The sequence below is a fragment of the Phyllobates terribilis genome, unplaced genomic scaffold (genome assembly GCF_046119375.1).
Source record: "Phyllobates terribilis strain yellow unplaced genomic scaffold, ASM4611937v1 Scaffold_7__3_contigs__length_470593459, whole genome shotgun sequence".
In the NCBI taxonomy this organism is placed as follows: Eukaryota; Metazoa; Chordata; class Amphibia; order Anura; family Dendrobatidae; genus Phyllobates; species Phyllobates terribilis.
Window position 1 is genome coordinate 112,584,831 of NW_027362767.1, and position 18,308 is coordinate 112,603,138.

General features: G+C 46.9%; 1 pseudogene; it reads left to right on the forward strand.

The window, feature by feature from the left end:
• The window catches only part of LOC141155369 (protein transport protein Sec23A-like), a 90,015-nt pseudogene that overhangs the window by 44,980 nt on the left and 26,727 nt on the right, over window positions 1-18,308 (forward strand).

Sequence of the window (18,308 nt, forward strand, 5' to 3'; positions counted from 1 at the left end):
AGATATTTTAAGTCTGATACTTACTTTTTAAATCTATTTCAGACTGGCTTAATAATTCTGATGAGTAATTTATGAGTCCAGCTGTAGAATGAAATAGCTAATGAGTACAAGCATATGTGACTCGCCCCCTGGGCCGTGGGGCACCCGGAACCGGGCTTCTGTGCGAAGCTGGGGGTGGTAGTGGCAACCCGATCCCGTGGCTCAGGGTGGTCAAACCACATGCTGTGGCAGTCTATTTATAGAGTTATGAATGTCCATCTACACCACCCGTGGATTGCGGTCAGAGATAACCGCTGCTGCAAGGCAGACCGCTGAGGCTGGTGTTGGTGTGCAGCACAGGGGTAGGATAACTCCCCACAGGAAGAGTGTAGCCTCAGGGCAGCGTATGTGAATGCTGGGGGTGATAGTGCAGGCCGCAATAGTAAGAGTTCAGAGTCCGCTTCAAACAGTCCAGGGTCTTTATTGTAGGTATTATTAATGACCCAACAGGAGTACCGGGTAGGAATGGGCCTGGGTATCTGAGAGCATTCGGGCGAGCCCCACTGGTCAGGGTGAGTGTGTAGGCCTACCGTTCTCTCTATGCTCTTGCTGACTATCCCCCTTTTCGTGGTGTAATAGCCCACGTCCCTGAGCTGGCCGTGTACTCCTCGCCTGTATGGCTTGCGACTTGGGCCTTGGGTACCTTTTACTTCTCCTTGCTGTACTGGTCCCTCTGTGTGGCGGAGACTCCAGGCTGGACCTGAAATCCCTCGCGGGTTGGTTCTCTGCTGCTGGGCTTGCAACCCTGACAGCCTCGGACCCCAATGTCCGGTTGTGTGCTTCTCTCAGCCAGGACCGGCACTCGTCCCTGGCTTGCAGTTTCTCCTCTGCCTCACGGACTCCTCGGCTACAGCTGAACTGTCCCTCCTTCTCTGGGACTAGTCTCAGTCCTGAGCTTGGTCGTCCAGTTCTCTCTAACCCGGCCCCCAGTTCCAGCTTATATAGGGGCAGCCAGCTCCCCCTACTGGCCTGGGACAGGAGGTGCTGTATGCTAATTGTCCCTGACCAGGGAACCTCCCTCCTGCTCTCAGACACAGCCTTGAATATTTGTGGCATCCAGGCCTGGGGTGACACATATGCACACTCCACCCACCCAACCTGACAGACAACTGCAGCTTGTACTTAGCAGTGTGAGATTTCAGCAGCAGCAGATGGACACGGTCAGTCAGGTTCAGTGGGCAGAGAACATATTAAACTTTCATAAAAGATTATGCAGCCGTTCTGGCATACATCATCTTATAACGTATAGGTAATCTATTCAGTAATGTATGCAGTTTTGTATTAGGAAATCTGGTGATGGATCTGCTTGTCAAGTGCTCACTAGGTAAGGTGGATCCTCGAAGACCAAGGTCCGGGTGGTCATACAATGCTGCTCACCATTATTGGCACCCCTTCATTTTTTCATAGACTGTACAATATTTTCAGAAATAAATGGAAATATACCAAAGTTATGTTCTCAGGATTTTTTAATTAGTGGTTCTAAGTAATGCAACAATAAAACATTGTTTTTCAACTTCCATGTTGCAATTTCAAAGAAGAAACTGAATAAACAGCTTTTGCAGCAATAAAAGCATCCCTAATTAATACTTGGTTGCATCCCCTTTGGCATTGCTGACAGCCTCCAAATGTTTCTTGTAGCCATCTATCAGCTTCTTGCACTTCCCAGCTGGAATTTTTTCCCACTCCTCCTTTGCAGTTTGTTCAACTCTTGAATGTTTGCAGGGATCTTTTTCCCAATGGCAGATTTCAGCTCACCACAGATTTTTAATGGGATTGAAGTTGGGACTCATTTCTGGCCATTTTAAAACAATCCATTTTTTCCTTTTCAACCATTCCTGTGTACTTTTGGATGTTTGCTTTGGGTCATTGTCTTGCTGGAGGACCCATGACCAAGTTTTCTTATACTGGGTAGGACATTTCATTCTAAAATGTCTTGATAATTATCTGATTTCATGATTCCTGTGATACAGTCAAGGCCTCCAATACCAGACACAACAAAGCAACCCCACAGCATTATGGATCCTCCACCATGCTAGACTGTTGGTAATGTGTTCTATTCCTTATAAGCTTCCCATTGCTCCATCTGTAAACAAACTGTTGCTTTGCATTGACAAAAAGCTCTATTTTTGTTTCATCTGTCCACAGAACATTTTTCCAGAAGGATTGTGCTTTGTCAAGGTACTCTTTGGCAAAGATCGGTCGTTCCTTTTTATGCCTTTTCTTCAGCTATGGTTTCTTCCTTGCTCTTCGCCCATAAAGCTCTGCTTGGTTTAGTGTGCGGCGTATGTTACTTGTTGAAACCACGACCCCAGACCGTTCCAGGTTGGTCTTCAGGTCTTTGGATGTTTGACATTTTTTTTTTCCACCATTCGCACCAACCTTCAAAGACAGCTCGTCAATTTTCCTTTTTCCCCCACGTCCAGAGAGGTTCTTGACGGTTCCATGCTTGGCAAACTTAATAACATTGTGCACTGTTGAAACTGGGATACCAAGGTCTTTGGAGATGGCCTTATATCCTTTGGAAGTTTTGTGTTTGCTAATAATAGCAGTTCTGATGTCTTCAAACAGCTCCATTGTCTTCACCATTGTGACAAAGGAAAGGACCTACCATTTTTAAAACACTGAAGTCATCATTCATTGGCTAATTCATGTCACATGGGCACCGACAATTAATCACAGGTAAATCTCACTTGTGATTTTCCATAGGCGAGTGTTTCCATACTAAATTAATGTAAAGGGTGCCAATACCAGTGACACAGCAAGCTTTAGGTTTTCCTATTTTCCCTCCCATTGGTTTTTGTTTTAAATTATTGTTTATCATTTGCTCTTTTGTATTAAACACGAGTCTGTATACAAAAATACTGTTTCACTTGATTCATTTTTTTGAGGAGGTATTCCACATTATGTACTTAAACTTCATGGGTGCCAATAACGATGAGCAGGACTGTAGGGGTCACAGGCATCAGTGCAGCAGGCAGTTGAAACACGCAGGAAATGCAGACAGATAGCAGAGGTACTGGAAGCCACAGGCAGAGAGGAGACATCCTGGTGAACGCAGACAGCAGATGCCATAGAAGACTTTGAAAAAGTAACAGAGGTTCTGGAAGCTGCAGGCAGACAGGAGACATCCTGGAGACCAGAGACAGGGAGCTGTGCATAGACAAAGTAAAATTCTTAATACCAAGACACAGGGTGTGTTTATTGGTAGGCCTTATATAGGCCTAGGAAATTCAACACATGGGAGCACATCAGGATACTTGCAAAGCTCAACATGCAGAACAAGAAAGTTTAGCGCACCTGGGGTGTAGGAAGCAGAGTCCAGACCTGGGACAGGTGTGTGACACTGTTTTAAAGAAGCCCTCCAATGAAGGGTTTTTTTTAACTAAATCTGTGTATGTAGTGTAGTTTGTGTGCTAATATACTCACCTAAAGCCACCTTCTCTGGCCTCCAGCGCCGTTCCGCTCCTATTCTCAGTGATGTTACTGCTCGGCAAGCTCTCCGGCTCACATTGAGCTCTGCGTGACACGGAAGTGGCTTTTACAATGTAAGCCTATGGAATGTCAGAATGCTTCCTTTATAAAAGAGAGTTCTGTCTCATACATAGAGATGGAATAAGCCGGAGAGTCTGAAGTATGGTGACGTCACTGAGAAGAGGAGCAGAACGGATCTGTAAGCTGAATACAGCAGAAGGTGGCGATTGGTGACATCACTGAGAAGAGGAGCAGAATGCAACTGGAAGCTGGGGAAGGTGGCGATAGGCGAGTATATTAATACACTCACACTACATTACCTGCGTATATACACACATTTAGTAAAAAAATGAATTGGAGTGCATCTTTAATATACACTGTATATGTAATGTATCAAGTTTCTTGAAAACTCATTCATGCAAATAAATGATTCCTTGTTTTTACAGCCTGTATTGCTCGATAGCACCAGCATTCTACCAGATAGGATACTTCTGATGGACACATTTTTCCAGATCCTTATTTATCATGGTGAGGTAAGTTTGACTCTTGTCATATGCAGTAATGGAATATTTTTGCATCTATCAGTTTTGTGTTTAATTCATATTGTTAATATTTTTGGTTAACTTATTCTCCTTGTCCTGGTTTAATCTAGACTATTGCACAGTGGAGGAAAGCAGGCTATCAAGATATGCCTGAGTATGAGAATTTCCGACATTTGCTTCAGGCCCCTGTTGATGATGGACAGGAGATCCTTTACTCTCGTTTCCCCATGCCTCGTTACGTTGATACAGAACATGGAGGAAGCCAAGTAAGTGCTGATATAAATATAAGGCTTTAACAGGGAGAAATACACTAAAATGAGTTGTCTGGGCACATGATATTAATGATCATAGAAGGTGGGTGGTCCAACTTAAGGCACCCCCACCGATCAGCTCTTTTAAGGTCAGGCCGAAGCCAGATGCAGACATAGAAAGGAGTTGAACATATCAACTACATTCAATGTGTAGAACGTGCTTTGAGGTTCTGAAGATAAATTCCTAGTAGCTGATAACAGCTGATTACTGGGGGTGCTGGAAAGTGGACCCCCATCCTTCTGATATGGAGGACCTATTCATAGATGAGCAATACCATATTCCCAGACATCTCCTTTAAGGACCTACAGTCATCTAAGTTTTCATAACATTGTAAAGGCAGTCACATTGCATGGGCAATTACTCCTCACTCTATACCAGGATCAGGCCCCTACTTTTTCATAGCCTACTTTTGATATCATTTTCATTGCTGAAGTGCAAGGCGAGGGGTGGAGGTGCCATCACTTAATGTGCGTTATGGGTATGTTCACAGAGACTTTGTGTGTGGCAGAAAAATCCAGTATGTTTTTTTTTTTTTTTAGAGAAATCAATATTCCATGTATTTTTTGGATAAGATTTTCAGATCTAACTCAGTTTTTGAAGTGATTTGAAGATAGTTTTAAGCGTTTTTGCAAGGTTCCTACATGTTTTTTTGCATCCTTTTGACTTGACAATGTCAGGTTTGGAGTGGATTTTGACAGCTGTATGAAGCGCATAGTCTGCAGCTATCATTGCGTCCAGGATAAAAGCGGGACTCACCGATAGAGAATAGACCACAATTCCAGCCTCTGTTGCTTCACTCCAGCCTCCAGTCTCCATCTGGACCGTGTTGGTAAAGAGGCCTTCAAGAAACAATGTCACATTGGTCCTACTCCAAGGATTGATGTAAGTTGTGGGGCGGCATAATGTGTCTTCATGCTCCTGCCACACTTCTTTTGGGATTTTGGACATTGTAAATATGCTCCTCTATCCATTTACACAATGACCTTGATGGACCAACATACAGTATATGTTATGACTTCACTGTTTATCAGGTAGACAATGAACTTACTAGCACAATTTTCAAATGAATCTATATGGCATTTGATGCGCCCCCTGGGCCGCGCGTGTGTGGGGATACCCGGAACCGGACCCGTTGCGGATGCTGGGGGTTGTAGTCTTCGTGTGGCGGGGACCCGGTCCCATGGCTCAGGGTGGTCAATTCAAATGGCGGTCTATATACCGAATGTCCGACTACGCCACCCGTGGATTGTGATCAGAATGAACCGCCGCTGCAGGGCAGACCGCTGAGGCTGGTGTTGGGAGGGCAGCGGAGGATAGTATAACTCCCCACGGGAAGAGTATAGCCTCAGGGCAGCAAGTGCAGATGTTGGGGGTGATGGTGCGCGGGAGCAGCAGTAACGACAGAGTCCTGTAATGCAGTCTAGGGTATTTACTCACAGTTCTTTATCCACGTTACTACAGCTGGTCATAACGTCCCTCGTCGCACTGTGCTCACCAAGTGAGGGGCTCGGCCTACTCCCAGATAACTTTGGAGCGTTTCACAGGACCCCCTTTGTGTGTCCTTTCTCTGGCCTGTCATACCCCGCCAGTGACCTCGCTTCTGTCCGGCTGCCTCGGGCCTTCTCTGGTAAACCTTGGCGCCAGTTTCCCTGACCCTATATGGTGCCTTCCTAGCGGGTGTAGCGAGGGGCTGAACCACATGAAATGTCACAGCCTCCGGTTTCTAGCTGAGGGTAGTTTCCCGCCTCCACTAGTTTCGGGGACCGTTTTCCCCCTTTGGCCTGACCCCCCTACGCAGGTAGATTCGGGCATGCGGTGGCGACTCGCCGGTCCACACCCCTGGGGTCCCTTCGTTCCTTGTTCCTGGAGCCTCCTCCTCTTCTCTTCCTTCCTTCTCCTTCCTTCTGCTTCCTCCAGGCTCCGGCCTCTCTCTTAGGCCTGCCTGCGGAGCAGAGCCCATGCAGAGCCTCGGCTCCACCTCCTGCTCTCTCTTCTCCTCTGTCTGAACTGACTCTCTAAACTAAGATGGTGCCCACCTTTTATACCTCCGACTAGGTGCACCCAGGAACAGCCCTCTCCCTCCTATGCACTACAGGGTCCCCCCTTCCTCGGTATTCCCTCCCCCCACTCCAGCCAGGGACAGGGACTGTCGTGCTCTACTTGGAGCATATCGGTCGCCCTGCCCCCTGGAAATGTGGTGTGATGCATGCAGGTGTCAGGGTCCTGATCCACACTCCATCCTTACCTGGAAGTGAGATATCGCACATCTGGATGAGGTGCAATACCTCTGTAGCAACCGAGCCCTCGGGGTGCTACACATTCACATATGAGCAGTACTGTTTTGTGTACTTAAGCCTCAAAATTGTATTTTCTTACACAATTAAAAAAAAGGAACCTGTTGCTTGGAGACACATTATTGCTGATTGTTAAACCTCTTTTGGATACAAATTTACAGCCATTTTCTATATTTGTGTAAGGACAGGATCTGTATGTAAAATCAAGAAATGTTTCCTAATTACATCCACTACCTGATAGTAGTTACAACTATATTGTGTCAGAAAAAAACACTGTTTTATTTCCTTTATAATTCTTAAGACTCCAATCCCTATAACGGTCACAAGTACTGTGTCTTATTTTTGGAATCATGCACCTGTTTTGCTGGAGCAAGGATTTTTTTCAGAATATCCATGTGCTCCCGGCCAGGAATCAATCCCAGCACATTCCGATTCACAAATGTCAGAATTTGTATAAAATACACAAACTTGTATATATTCTCCTACTGGAAGATTGCATAAAACATCATCTACGTGACAACTGGTGCCGGCAAAAAGCCGGGTCCCACTGTCTGTTCTTCTCTGATGGCACTGCTGGACATCTTCAGATTTTGAAGGGATATAAGCAATCATAATGTGTTTTTCACCTGCTACACTAAGTTTTCTAGGCTGACCACTGCGCCTATGGTGACCAAATTCTTGGTGCTTCTTCAAAAGAGCTTGATGCACACATTCTTAAACCTGACTCTTTTGAAATCTTTGCCTGGGAGAGATCTTAAGTACAAAGCAAGGCGTACCCCTCTAAAACAACCGGATCATATTGGATCTCAACTGGGACCTTACCCTTATATCTACTGTTTTACTCTAAATCATATGATCCTAATTTTATACTTTTATCCTTTTATTGTTAACTCTCATTTATATCTAATAAACTAATCTTTTTAATTATATGCATTGACCAACTTAAATTCAGCGCACTTATTTTATCAGTGAGAGATCTTCCCCAATCCCGGTCCTTAGTGCAGCGCAAATTTACCTATTTACATATCTACTTTGGGATCCTTTTGGCTCCATCTGGACAAGTAGTGGCTCTTGTTCTGAATTTGCAGCCAGCCTAATCGACCACCTACCAGCGCCACTGTCTTTTTATATTCTCCTGCATTTACTTTTTAACCACCACAGAGGCAGCACAGTAGGTTTATACTAATCCTTCTTCTCTCCACAAACCCTTGTGTAAAACAATGGCAGACCTCTGGAGCGACAGGAAATCACGCATCCTGAATATCCAAAAATGTTTCTACATACCACATCACCAACAAACTTGTCCACCAGACAATGACAAAATGAATAATATTAAGGAATCTCTTAAAACACTAGAACAACTCCTTTTAAAAGAAATGAGAGACCTATGGGAAATAGCTACGCTGGAACGATATTTAGCACATGATAGCATTCCACGAGGCCTAATTGTCTCAAAACCCCTATCAGGCAATAGAGGTGACCCAGCCACCCTATTGGAATGGGAACATATGTTCAAAATGTTCTCCCAACAAGCAGTAAAATTCATCATCGACAAAAGGAGAAAACAAGTAATGGAAAGTAAAATAAAAATAGCCGAACTCTTTAATGAAATAAAACCGTATCAGGATTTCCCTGAGGTGATTCGCCTATCCACTAACATCAGGAATCGGATTAACAAGAAGGAAAAAGACATCATTGACAAGAAACGCCGTAAATTCGGTAGAGATGCCATTCCAACTAACAAGCGATACTGTGAAAAAGAAAATAATAGATATGAAATCATTGATGAGGTAGGAGCCACCAGCCCTACCTCAGAGGACAGATTCTCCACCTATCCTATTTCAGAAGGGGAATCCGCTCTGACTCACCATTCTAACATCGATACACCCCACCATCAACCTACCCCCACACCTAATACCCCCAATCCTCCAATTAATAACACTATCACTATCCCCACCGACCCCCATTAGCACCCAGAATAGATTTGATCTCCTCAATGATTATGGCGAAACCCCCCCGACTGACTCACATACATGTAACCGCTCTCAAAACCCCACAACACTTTGTGTTGAAACCACTGGTAATCCTCCTCAAGTCAGAAAAAGAACCAGCAGATCAAATTTTTATCAGGTGGCCACAAAAAAAGATCCAAAAGAGGCAACAGGGGGGGAGGGGAAACTCGCCAAAAAGAAAAAACAATCCGAGAAGATAAGTGAACAAAAGACCCTAAACAAAGGTATCTTTAATTTAAGTCAATATTCACTAAAACAGAACGAAATCTCCCTGCTGAACAAAGGCCTTAAATATGCCCCATCCTCCAAATTTCAGAAATTCCAAGCATTTATTGGCATAAAACAGTTTACGCGCAAACTAGCAATTAAAAAACATTTCTTGAAAAAGTATCACCAAGCTAAATACACACAATGGATAAAAAGGTATTTCCCTACAATTTCAGCACAGCTACCGCTAGTCCTATCTGACACAGACTTGTCAGCCAGAGCTTCCTGCTGCACCCCCCTCTGGAATTCTACACCAAGACAGGTACCTAGCCAATACTATACAGCCAGCCAATAGTGACCACTGACCACTCCGTCTATAATAATACAACTACCACCTTAGCTTACTGATGCCGACCCTCTGGCATAGCCTGAGCGTCCTGCTGCAGCCAGAGCCTCGTATTGCATCCACCTAACGGGTACTACTATCAGAAACCCCAACTATCCTGAGACATCCCTGAGACCTCTCTGGACCACCCCTGCAAACCTACCTGGCAGGTAACTCTAGGCACCTAGTGTGCCAACCCTGTTACTACTGTGCTAACCTTGATATTAGTCCCCACTACTGCTACTATTATTAATCTTCCTTCCAGAACCGCTCTGGACAAGCATCCAGATCCTCCTGGTGCATCTACTTAAAATAGGACAAAACCAAATCCGTAACACCTACCACGGAGCCTACCTTCTAACTACTGGACCCTCACAGGTACCCCCTACAGCTTACCTACAGGTAGCCAATTATCCTCCATCGCTCCTACAACTGGGCATTATCCCACTAGTCTCTCCTAGACTAATCTCTGTAAAGAGCCATACAGGACCACTGTCCAAGCAAGACACCGTCTACATCATCCACCACCTGCTGATTGCCACACCAATAGCAGGTAAGTCGCAAACCAATATACAGTTCGGCCAACATCTTAACACCGAACACTCAATCCCACAACCTTAATTACCTTTTCCCGTAGATACCACCAAAGGTGAGCGTCTACCTACTGCAAGGACGACATCACCACTGGACCTACAGCCTGCTGATTGCCTTATCAATAGCAGGTAACTCCATTGGTATATCACTGACCACTGGTCATCCACTCACCCACCCCCAAAAAAAAACCTAACCAGCTTGTCTTCATCCAAGGTACCACTACCTTTAACCTCACTCCGCCTACCACAAGGAGCCATCAATCAAGTATAGCGGATCTACGAACCTCTGTCTCCTAAAATCAACCACTCATATTGAGCACCTTGACAACTTGAAAAGCAAGACACTATCCAACTATCCATTTACTTATTTTTTATTTATTATTTATTAATACCTTTTTATCCATTGTGTGTATTTAGCTTGGTGATACTAAACACCAATATTGAGCTTGGTGATACTTAACACCAATTTTTAAACTATTCCCTTATTTTACACGCAATTTTATATCGCCTGTGTATCTCAATAAAAGTCTAATTCTTTTAACCAAGCATGTCTCCCCTTCTTTCTCCAATCTCACTACCATTAGCGCGAATTTATATCTTTACATTTTTACCTTGACTTAGTTCAAACTCGGACATTCGTGGTTCCCTGTCCACAAATTCGCTGCCATTGCTAGTGACTAGCTTTACAGCGCCTCCTACACCCAATACCATTTCTTGAAAAAGGAACCAATTATAGAAAATTCCGGCACAGGCAAACTAAATGAGGCTTATGTGCACACCGAACTGAAAAATAAATCCAACTTCAACCCCCTAAATGAGTATTCAGAAGCTCTATTGAGTTTTCAAAAAAATATTATCACTGACATACGCCACATAAGTAATAAAAAATGTGCAAAATTTAAGAATAACCTGACAACATCAGAATATAAAGCCATACGACAATTTCAGAACAACAAACAGATTGTCATAAGACCAGCCGACAAAGGTGGTGGCATTGTACTTCTGGACTCGATCCAATACCAAAACGAAGCTTCCAGAATCCTGAACGATACACGCACCTATAAAATTCTACAACATGACCCCACCGTCACATATTCACTTGAGCTAAAGAAACTCACATTAAAGAGACTGCACTCCGGTTATATAAATAAAAAGGAGTTCAAATACATCAATATCCCCCACCCGAAAACTGCCGTCTTTTATTATCTACCCAAGATTCACAAATCACTTTGTAACCCCCCAGGAAGACCTATTATATCAGGCATACAGTGCCTTACTTCCAACTTATCCAGATTTATAGACCACCACCTCCAAGACATTGTTCCGAAACTTCCATCATATCTCAAGGACAGAAAACACGTCCTACAATTCATAAATAAAATAGTATGGAGGGATAATTATATTCTAGGCACCCTAGACATAACCTCACTGTATACTGTTATACAGCACGACAAAGGCTGTGAAGCATCAGCACATTTTTTAGAGACCCTGAGCCAGACCCCACCAGAACAAATCTCGTTCCTAAAGGATTGTATGCATTTCATTCTGACCCACAACTTTTTTCTACATGAGGGGCACTACTACACCCAGCAATGGGGCACTGCTATGGGGACCAGGTTCGCACCTAGCTACGCAAACCTTTACGTGGGCAGATGGGAACAATCGACCATCTGCCCCAGGGGGGCGCTGCATACGAACCTGGTCTTCTGGCAAAGATTTATCGATGACATCCTATTTATTTGGTCAGGAGACCAAATCTCACTTAATCATTTTCTGGCAGATATCAATAATAATGACTTTCACCTTGAATTCACATCCCATACCAGCCCTAACCAAATTAATTTCTTGGACCTAAATATATACAGTGCCTACAAGTAGTATTCAACCCCCTGCAGATTTAGCTGGTTTGATAAGATGCAAATAAGTTAGAGCCTTCAAACTGCAAACGAGAGTAGGTCTTATGAACAGAAGCATAAATCTTACAAACCAAAAAGTTATGTTGCTCAGTTGAATTTTATTAAATTTTAAACATAAAAGTGTGGGTCAATTATTATACAACCCCTATGTTTAATATTTTGTGGAATAACCCTTGTTTGCAATTACAGCTAATAATCGTCTTTTATAAGACCTGATCAGGACAGCACAGGTCTGTGGAGTTATCTTGGCCCACTCCTCCATGCAGATCTTCTCCAAGTTATCTAGGTTCTTTGGGTGTCTCATGTGGACTTTAATCTTGAGCTCCTTCCACAAGTTTTCAATTGGGTTAAGGTCAGGAGACTGACTAGGCCACTCCAACACCTTGACTTTTTCCCTCTTGAACCAGGCCTTGGTTTTCTTGGCTGTGTGCTTTGGGTCGTTGTCTTGTTGGAAGATGAAATTACGACCCATCTTAAGATCCTTGATGGAGGAGCGGAGGTTCTTGGCCAAAATCTCCAGGTAGGCCGTGCTATCCATCTTCCCATGGATGCGGACCAGATGGCCAGGCCCCTTGGCTGAGAAACAGCCCCACAGCATGATGCTGCCACCACCATGCTTGACTGTAGGGATGGTATTCTTGGGGTCGTATGCAGTGCCATCCAGTCTCCAAACGTCACGTGTGTGGTTGGCACCAAAGATCTCGATCTTGGTCTCATCAGACCATAGAACCTTGAACCAGTCTGTCTCAGAGTCCTCCAAGTGATCATGAGCAAACTGTAGACGAGCCTTGACATGACGCTTTGAAAGTAAAGGTACCATACAGGCTCGTCTGGAACGGAGACCATTGTGGTGGAGTATGTTACTTATGGTATTGACTGAAACCAATGTCCCCACTGCCATGAGATCTTCCCGGAGCTCCTTCCTTGTTGTCCTTGGGTTAGCCTTGACTCTTCGGACAAGCCTGGCCTCGGCACGGGAGGACACTTTCAAAGGCTGTCCAGGCCATGGAAGGCTAACAGTAGTTCCATAAGCCTTCCACTTACGGATGATGCTCCCAACAGTGGAGACAGGTAGGCCCAACTCCTTGGAAAGGGTTTTGTACCCCTTGCCAGCCTTGTGACCCTCCACGATCTTGTCTCTGATGGCCTTGGAATGCTCCTTTGTCTTTCCCATGTTGACCATGTTTGAGTGCTGTTCACAAGTTTGGGGAGGGTCTTAAATAGTCAGAAAAGGCTGGCAAAAGAGATCTTTAATCCACACATGTGAAGCTCATTATTCTTGGTGCCTGAACTACTTCTTAATACTTTACGGGGACCAAACAGAATTCTTGTGGTTTGAGGGGTTGAATAATAAATGACACTCTGAATTAACTTTTAACGTTTTTAAAAAAAAAAAAAAAAAAAAACAAAAACAAAATTTGCTGCAGTGCATTTCCCACTTCCAGGCTGATCTACAGTACAAATGTCACAATGCCAAGTTAATTCCGCATGTGTCAACCAGCTAAATCTGCAGGGGGTTGAATACTACTTGTAGGCACTGTATATAGACCAAGGACAAATACAGACCCGTACCTATTCAAGACCCACGGATGCAAACAGCTTCATTCCATTGAACAGCTGCCATTTACCTCAATGGTTATTAAACATACCCCGCAGCCAATATACCAGACTTCACCGCAATTGTTAACATCCTCAGGATTTTGAAATGGAAGCAGATATTCTCACAAATAAATTCTTAGAGAAAGGCTATCAAGCTTCCTTTCTGGAATCAACAAAAACTATAGTCCAGAAAACCCCCAGGAATCAGTTATTAGTGGATAAGAGTACTAACTCCCGCCCTGCACGTAAAGAAACCAATATATGTGGCACCCCAGGGGTCTGGTTGCCACAGTAATAGAAATATTATGTCTGGGAGCAAGTGGGAGGTTTCTCTTGTCAGGAGCCCTAAGCATGCAACACTGCCCGCCCAGACCTGGGAGGGGAGGAATCTGCCCTTATAAACTGGGTCTGGGGCGGGATTAGGTCAGAGAGTCCCAGACAGAGACGCAGTCAGGTCTGGAGGACAGCAGACACAGGGAAAGCAAGAACTAGGAGCTCTGTAGGAGCAGGAGCGAGTGCCAGAGGCTGGAAGCTAGAAAGCTCGCCTTGGCTGAAGACACTAAACCCGGACACGGAGTCCGAGGCTGTGGGGACATCCAGGTCCAGCAGCAGAATCCAACCGGCAGGGGATTCCATGTCCTCTGGCCAGAGAAGCCCGGAGGCACGGTCACAAGCAAGGGACCAGCACCGCCATCGTGAAGCGGAGGCTAACGGAAGGCCCCAAGTCACCGGCCATACGGGTGAGCACCACACGGTATACTCAGGGACGTGGGCTACTTCTACCCACATAGAGCAAGGTAGCCAGGAAAGAGTGCAGATAGTCGGGGAGGCCTACAACTCCACCTGGCCAGGGGAGATCCTACTTGCTTACAGACTGACCAGGCCCCTACTGCTAACCAGTACTCCCGGGAGGGTCTGTGTTATACCATCAGTAAAGACCCTGAACTGCACCACACGTCTCTGTGTTTCATCGCCGCACCAGCACCATCAGTATTGGGATGCTCACACCACCGCTCCCATCATCCACACTAGCTGCCCTGAGGCAATACTTCTCCCGTGGGGAGTTATCCCATACTTGGCTGCGCATACAACATCAGCCTCAGCGGTCTGCAGCGCAGCAGCGGTCCCTACTGACCGCAATCCACGGGTGGCGTAGTCGGACATTTGTTATCACACTCAGACTGCCACTGGTTTGACCGCCCTGGGCACGGACCGGGTCACAGCCACGGAGGACTACAACCCCCAGCGATCCGGCTCCGGGTATCCCCTGCACAGCACAGGCCCAGGGGGCGCGTCAACTTTGGCGTAGTCGGCAGGATTTCGTGCCCGCAACCACCGGGTACTGCGTGCCTGAAAAAAGACTTTTATGCTTACCTGTGGCGAAGTTTCCCGCCGTCCGGAGCCGTTTCCCGCCATCGGACGCCATCTTCGGTCGTTTCCCGCCGTCTTCCCGCCATCCGCAGCTGCTTCCCACCATCGGACGCCATCTACAGGACGCCGCACGGGAAGAAGAGGGGCGTGGACGCCGAAAGCGCGCGAGACCCGACGCCAGGTCCTCTACCCCGACGATTGACTGCGGAGCCGCGGCCTACGGAAGAAGAGCATCGCAAGGTAGGCCACGGTCCACTAGGGGGGAAGGAGGATGTCGGATACCGAGGGGAGCTCCACCGCCACACCGTCCGCCAGCGCAACCGCTGCAGCGGTCATGCCATTCACCATGCCCTATATCCCGGGGGCAACCTGGCTACCCTAGTACTCAGGGGAGTCACATACCCTGAGTGACTTTAGGGAAAAACTGGATAGCCTCTTCCAGGTATACCCCCTCACGGAAGAGCAAAAAGTAAGCATCCTGGTGGCCCAGTAAATCGGGGCAGCCCAAAGGGAGGTAAAGTCCTGGTCACCTGGGAAGAAGAGGACTGTCAGAGAAATACTAGCCCGGCTGAAAGACACATTTGACACCCGAACCTCAGCCGAGATAAAACTAAGATTTTACGGGTGCAAACAACGGGCACATGAAAGTATAAGAGACTATGCTCTAAACCTACAAGAGGCCCTGAGAGCCATTAAGCAGGCAGACCCTGACAGCGTGGGAAATGAAGACAAGCTGTTGACTGAACAATTTATTGAGGGTCTACTGTGCAATGCCCATCGAACCCAGTTGCGGGCAATGGCCTTACAGGACCCTGACTTGGACTTTGCACAGTTCAAGGACAGAGCCATCCGGGTGCTCCGAGAACCGGCACCAGGTGGCGCTCTGACCCACAGGCGCCCTGCTATCACTTATCACCAGGACGCGGCGCCCTTGTCTGCAGGGCCTGTGGGAGCTGATGCGCAGGCTTTGAACAATGACCCGGCTACAGACCTGCACCATCAGGTCCAAAAGCTGACTAAGAGCGTTGCCGCGCTAACCAGAACTGTGCAGTCTTTACAGGTCTCTTCTCCAGGAAAGATCCAGCTGGCATCCGGACCGGAGGACGTCCCGTGGCGCCGACTGAGGAGGACTCCACCGGCCAGAGGAAGACCCAGCGACAGATACAACGAGGACGGATGACACATCTGCCGCCGCTGCAATCAACCCGGACATATGGCAAGGTACTGTCATTTAAACGGGCACAACCTGGGGTAGAGGGCCAACCCCCAGGCATAAGATCATCAGGCCCATCAAACTGGTGTGATAAATACGTAGGGGGACGTCCGGTCTTGCCTGTGGTACTGGACGGCATTCCTATGAGTGCCCTACTGGACACCGGGTCACAGGTCACCACCATCCCGTACGTGCTCTTCAAGCGGTACTGGAATGACTCGGACATAACCCGTTACCCAGATGACGACCTGAGCATTATCGCCAGCAATGGTCAGCGCGTGCCACAGATAGGATTTAAAGAAGTGACCATCAAGGTCGGTAAAGTTGAACTGCAGGCACAAGGACTGATCATTGTGGACATTGACCGTCGCGAGAGTCACCCAAAAATAACCCTAGGTACTAACGTAATCGAAAACTGTCTTGCAGAGGTGATTCTTATTTTGCAACAGGTTGCCAAGAACGCCAGTTCCAGCCAGCAGCGTGTCCTCCAAAAAGAGATCCGGGCACTGATGAAGAGGCAACAGGTGGAATTATCTGGTGGTGAGATAGGTAGCGTGAGAATGTGTGACCCGTTCCCTATTGCCATGCCCCCAAAAAGTGAGATGATGATTTGGTGCCGGGCAGCTATTGGTCTAAGATGTAGAGACTACCAAGCAATGGTAGAACCAGTCTACTCAGACAGTAGGCCCACCATTTTGACAGCACGGGGGGTGGTCGATGTACGCCATGGGAGGGTGCCCGTCCGCATCATAAATATCGGGGAGAGAGAAGTATACCTGCCCCGGTATGCCACGCTAGCCAAATTGTTCACCATCAACCAGAACGCTGTACAGGCCGTGGAACCCTTGCCTCCATCTCAACCAGAGGAAGGTAACGGCTCTAAGAAACCAATGGAGGACTGGTGTCAGCAACTGCATTTGGGTACTGACTCCACTCCCTCACACCAAAAACAGGGAGTCTATCGGGTGGTCCAAGAGTACGAGAGAGTGTTTAGTAAACAGCCGCTGGACTTCGGGTGAGTAAAGGGGGTAGAATATCACATCCCCACGGGAGACCATCCTCCCATAAAGGAGAGATACCGACCCGTACCCCCTGCACACTATCAACACGCCAAGGGGATGTTAAAAGACATGAAGGAGGCTGGGGTAATCAGGGACAGCAGTAGCCCCTGGGCAGCTCCACTAGTCTTAGTGAAAAAGAAAGACAACACCATGAGAATGTGTGTAGACTACAGGAAGGTCAACCGTATCACACACAAAGATGCGTACCCGTTACCAAGGATAGAAGAGTCCTTAGCTGCATTAAAATCTGCTAACTTCTTCTCTACTTTGGATCTCACTAGCGGTACTGGCAGGTTCCTGTAGCAGAGGCGGACCGGGAGAAGACCGCATTCACCACCCCGATGGGACTCAGCGAATTTAACTGTATGCCGTTCGGGCTCTGCAACGCACCAAGAACCTTCCAACGGTTGATGGAATGCTGTCTGGGACACCGGAACTTCGAGACGGTCCTATTATACCTGGACGACGTCATCGTCTATTCCAAGACCTATGAGGACCATCTGGAACACCTGGCAGAAGTGTTTGAAGCCCTGGCAAACTATGGCCTAAAGGTAAAACCCTCAAAGTGTCATCTACTGAAGCTAAAGGTACAGTACCTGGGACACGTGGTGAGTGCTGACGGAGTAGCCCCCGACCCTGACAAGATCACAGTGATTAAGGACTGGCCAAGACCATCCAGCATAAAGGAAGTGCGGCAGTTCCTCGGGTTGGTAGGCTACTACCGAAGATTCATTCCCGGTTTTACCAAGAAGGCAGCTCATATGCAGGACCTCCTGATAGGCCAGTCCAGGAAGGCCAAAAACCAGAAGCCACCCTTCAAATGGGAAAAGCTGGAAGAGGAGTCCTTCCGCCAGCTGAAGATGGCCCTCACAGGGGATGAAATCCTGGCGTACCCTGATTACAGCCAGCCCTTTATCCTCCACACGGACGCAAGCAACATTGGGCTAGGAGCCGTACTGTCCCAGATCCAGCAGGGGAGAGAACGGGTAATTGCTTACGCCAGCCGAAAACTGCGACCCACGGAAAGAAACCCTGAGAATTACAGCTCGTTCAAGCTAGAGTTCCTGGCAGTGGTGTGGGCAGTAACCGAACGTTTCAAGCATTACCTTGCCTCTTCCAGGTTCACCGTGTATACGGACAACAACCCGTTGACACACCTGGACACTGAAAGACTGGGTGCCCTGGAGCAGAGATGGATGGCCCGCCTGTCCAATTTTGAGTTCACAATCAAATACCGGGCAGGACGCTCCAATACCAACGCGGACGCCCTGTCCAGGATGCCAAACCTACCGG